Source organism: Aquarana catesbeiana, linkage group LG08, assembly GCF_042186555.1.
Source record: "Aquarana catesbeiana isolate 2022-GZ linkage group LG08, ASM4218655v1, whole genome shotgun sequence".
Lineage (NCBI taxonomy): Eukaryota > Metazoa > Chordata > Amphibia > Anura > Ranidae > Aquarana > Aquarana catesbeiana.
Genome location: NC_133331.1, coordinates 7504264 through 7509640, shown reverse-complemented (window position 1 = coordinate 7509640; position 5377 = coordinate 7504264).

Below are 5377 nucleotides of genomic sequence, written 5' to 3'. Positions count from 1 at the left end.
CACACAAGTGGGTGACAGTAATGAAGGAGAAGGTGACACAAGCGGTGGACAGTAATGAAGGAGAAGGTGACACAAGCGGTGGACAGTAATGAAGGAGAAGGTGACACAAGCGGTGGACAGTAATGAAGAAGGTGACACAAGTGGTGGACAGTAATGAAGGAGAAGGTGACACAAGCGGGGGGACAGTAATGAAGAAGGTGACACAAGTGGTGGACAGTAATGAAGAAGAAGGTGACACAAGCGGAGGACAGTAATGAAGAAGAAGGTGACACAAGTGGTGGACAGTAATGAAGGAGAAGGTGACACACAAGCGGGTGACAGTAATGAAGGAGAAGGTGACACAAGCGGTGGACAGTAATGAAGGAGAAGGTGACACAAGCGGTGGACAGTAATGAAGGAGAAGGTGACACAAGCGGTGGACAGTAATGAAGAAGGTGACACAAGTGGTGGACAGTAATGAAGGAGAAGGTGACACAAGCGGGGGACAGTAATGAAGGAGAAGGTGACACAAGTGGTGGACAGTAATGAAGGAGAAGGTGACACAAGTGGGTGACAGTAATAAAGGAGAAGGTGACACAAGCGGTGGACAGTAATGAAGGAGAAGGTGACACAAGTGGGGGACAGTAATGAAGGAGAAGGTGACACAAGTGGTGGACAGTAATGAAGGAGAAGGTGACACAATTGGGGGACAGTAATGAAGAAGGTGACACAAGTGGGGGACAGTAATGAAGGAGAAGGTGACACAAGTGGTGGACAGTAATGAAGGAGAAGGTGACACAAGTGGGGCACAGTAATGAAGAAGGTGACACAAGCGGGTGACAGTAATGAAGGAGAAGGTGACACAAGTGGGGGAAAGTAATGAAGGAGAAGGTGACACAAGTGGTGGACAGTAATGAAGAAAGTGACACAAGTGGGGGACAGTAATGAAGGAGAAGGTGACACAAGTGGGGGACAGTAATGAAGAAGGTGACACAAGCGGGTGGCAGTAATGAAGGAGAAGGTGACACAAGTGGGGGACAGTAATGAAGGAGAAGGTGACACAAGTGGTGGACAGTAATGAAGAAGGTGACACAAGTGGGGGACAGTAATGAAGGAGAAGGTGACACAAGCAGTGGACAGTAATGAAGGAGAAGGTGACACAAGTGGGGGATGGTAATGAAGGAGAAGGTGACACAAGGGAGGGACAGTAATGAAGAAGAAGGTGACACAAGCGGTGGACAGTAATGAAGAAGAAGGTGATACAAGTGGGGGGACAGTAATGAAGGAGAAGGTGACACAAGTGGTGGACAGTAATGAAGAAGAAGGTGACACAAGTGGGGGGACAGTAATGAAGGAGAAGGTTACACAAGTGGTGGGCAGTAATGAAGAAGAAGGTGACAGAAGTGGGGGACAGTAATGAAGGAGAAGGTGACACAAGCGGTGGACAGTAATGAAGGAGAAGGTGACACAAGCGGTGGACAGTAATGAAGGAGAAGGTGACACAAGTGGGGGACAGTAATGAAGGAGAAGGTGACACAAGTGGGGGACAGTAATGAAGGAGAAGGTGACACAAGCGGTGGACAGTAATGAAGGAGAAGGCGACACAAGTGGGGGACAGTAATGAAGGAGAAGGTGACACAAGCGGTGGACAGTAATGAAGAAGAAGGTGACACAAGCGGTGGACAGTAATGAAGGAGAAGGTGACACAAGTGGTGGACCATAATGAAGAAGAAGGTGACACAAGTGGGGGACCGTAATGAAGAAGAAGGTGACACAAGTGGGGGACAGTAATGAAGGAAAAGGTGACACAAGCGGTGGACAGTAATGAAGAAGAAGGTGACACAAGCGGGGAACAGTAATGAAGAAGAACGTGACACAAGCGGGGGACAGTAATGAAGAAGAAGGTGACACAAGTGGGGAACAATAATGAAGGAGAAGGTGACACAAGCGGGGGACAGTAATTATGAAGAAAGTGACACAAGCGGTGGACAGTAATGAAGAAGGTGACACAAGGGAGGGACAGTAATGAAGAAGAAGGTGACACAAGTGGTGGACAGTAATGAAGAAAAAGGTGACACAAGTGGGGGACAGTAATGAAGGAGAAGGTGACAGAAGTGGGGGACAGTAATGAAGGAGAAGGTGACACAAGCGGTGGACAGTAATGAAGGAGAAGGTGACACAAGTGGGGGACAGTAATGAAGGAGAAGGTGACACAAGCGGTGGACAGTAATGAAGAAGAAGGTGACACAAGTGGTGGACAGTAATGAAGGAGAAGGTGACAAAAGTGGGGGACAGTAATGAAGGAGAAGGTGACTCAAGTGGGGGATGGTAATGAAGGAGAAGGTGACACAAGGGAGGGACAGTAATGAAGAAGAAGGTGACACAAGCGGTGGACAGTAATGAAGAAGAAGGTGACACAAGTGGGGGGACAGTAATGAAGGAGAAGGTGACACAAGTGGTGGACAGTAATGAAGAAGAAGGTGACACAAGCGGGGGACAGTAATGAAGGAGAAGGTGACACAAGCGGTGGACAGTAACGAAGGAGAAGGTGACACAAGTGGGGGACAGTAATGAAGGAGAAGGTGACACAAGTGGGGGAAAGTAATGAAGGAGAAGGTGACACAAGTGGGGGACAGAAATGAAGGAGAAGGTGACACAAGCGGGGGACAGAAATGAAGAAGGTGACACAAGTGGTGGACAGTAATGAAGAAGGTGACACAAGTGGGGGACAGTAATGAAGGAGATGGTGACACAAGCGGTGGACAGTATTGAAGAAGAAGGTGACACAAGTGGGGGACAGTAATGAAGAAGGTGACACAAGTGGGGGACAGTAATGAAGAAGGTGACACAAGTGGGGGACAGTAATGAAGGAGAAGGTGACACAAGTGGGGGACAGTAATGAAGGAGAAGGTGACACAAGTGGGGGACAGTAATGAAGGAGAAGGTGACACAAGTGGGGGACAGTAATGAAGGAGAAGGTGACACAAGCGGTGGACAGTAATGAAGGAGAAGGTGACACATGTGGGGGACAGTAATGAAGAAGAAGGTGACACAAGTGGGGGACAGTAATGAAGGAGAAGGTGACACAAGCGGTGGACAGTAATGAAGGAGAAGGTGACACAAGTGGGCGACAGTAATGAAGGAGAAGGTGACACAAGTGGTGGACAGTAATGAAGGAGAAGGTGACACAAGTGGGGGACAGTAATGAAGAAGGTGACACAAGTGGGGGACAGTAATGAAGGAGAAGGTGACACAAGTGGTGGACAGTAATGAAGGAGAAGGTGACACAAGTGGTGGACAGTAATGAAGAAGGTGACACAAGTGGGGGACAGTAATGAAGGAGAAGGTGACACAAGTGGTGGACAGTAATGAAGAAGGTGACACAAGCGGGGGACAGTAATGAAGGAGAAGGTGACACAAGCGGTGGACAGTAATGAAGGAGAAGGTGACACAAGTGGGGGACAGTAATGAAGGAGAAGGTGACACAAGCGGTGGACAGTAATGAAGGAGAAGGTGACACAAGTGGGGGACAGTAATGAAGGAGAAGGTGACACAAGGGAGGGACAGTAATGAAGGAGAAGGTGACACAAGTGGGGGACAGTAATGAAGGAGAAGGTGACACAAGCGGTGGACAGTAATGAAGGAGAAGGTGACACAAGTGGTGGACAGTAATGAAGGAGAAGGTGACACAAGTGGGGGACAGTAATGAAGGAGAAGGTGACACAAGTGGTGGACAGTAATGAAGGAAAAGTGACACAAGTGGGGGACAGTAATGAAGGAGAAGGTGACACAAGCGGGGGACAGTAATGAAGAAGGTGACACAAGTGGTGGACAGTAATGAAGAAGGTGACACAAGTGGGGGACACTAATGAAGGAGAAGGTGACACAAGTGGGGGACAGTAATGAAGGAGAAGGTGACACAAGTGGGGGACAGTAATGAAGAAGAAGGTGACACAAGTGGGGGACAGTAATGAAGAAGGTGACACAAGTGGTGGACAGTAATGAAGAAGGTGACACAAGTGGGGGACAGTAATGAAGGAGATGGTGACACAAGCGGTGGACAGTAATAAAGAAGAAGGTGACACAAGTGGGGGACAGTAATGAAGAAGGTGACACAAGTGGGGGACAGTAATGAAGGAGAAGGTGACACAAGTGGGGGACAGTAATGAAAAAGGTGACACAAGTGGGGGACAGTAATGAAGGAGAAGGTGACACAAGCGGTGGACAGTAATGAAGGAGAAGGTGACACAAGTGGGGGACAGTAATGAAGGAGAAGGTGACACACAAGCGGGTGACAGTAATGAAGGAGAAGGTGACACAAGCGGTGGACAGTAATGAAGGAGAAGGTGACACAAGCGGTGGACAGTAATGAAGGAGAAGGTGACACAAGCGGTGGACAGTAATGAAGAAGGTGACACAAGTGGTGGACAGTAATGAAGGAGAAGGTGACACAAGCGGGTGGACAGTAATGAAGAAGGTGACACAAGTGGTGGACAGTAATGAAGAAGAAGGTGACACAAGCGGAGGACAGTAATGAAGAAGAAGGTGACACAAGTGGTGGACAGTAATGAAGGAGAAGGTGACACACAAGCGGGTGACAGTAATGAAGGAGAAGGTGACACAAGCGGTGGACAGTAATGAAGGAGAAGGTGACACAAGCGGTGGACAGTAATGAAGGAGAAGGTGACACAAGTGGTGGACAGTAATGAAGGAGAAGGTGACACAAGCGGGGGACAGTAATGAAGGAGAAGGTGACACAAGTGGTGGACAGTAATGAAGGAGAAGGTGACACAAGTGGGTGACAGTAATAAAGGAGAAGGTGACACAAGCGGTGGACAGTAATGAAGGAGAAGGTGACACAAGTGGGGGACAGTAATGAAGGAGAAGGTGACACAAGTGGTGGACAGTAATGAAGGAGAAGGTGACACAATTGGGGGACAGTAATGAAGAAGGTGACACAAGTGGGGGACAGTAATGAAGGAGACGGTGACACAAGTGGTGGACAGTAATGAAGGAGAAGGTGACACAATTGGGGGACAGTAATGAAGAAGGTGACACAAGTGGGGGACAGTAATGACGGAGAAGGTGACACAAGTGGGGGACAGTAATGAAGAAGGTGACACAAGCGGGTGACAGTAATGAAGGAGAAGGTGACACAAGTGGGGGAAAGTAATGAACTAGAAGGTGACACAAGTGGTGGACAGTAATGAAGAAAGTGACACAAGTGGGGGACAGTAATGAAGGAGAAGGTGACACAAGTGGGGGACAGTAATGAAGAAGGTGACACAAGCGGGTGGCAGTAATGAAGGAGAAGGTGACACAAGTGGGGGACAGTAATGAAGGAGAAGGTGACACAAGTGGTGGACAGTAATGAAGAAGGTGACACAAGTGGGGGACA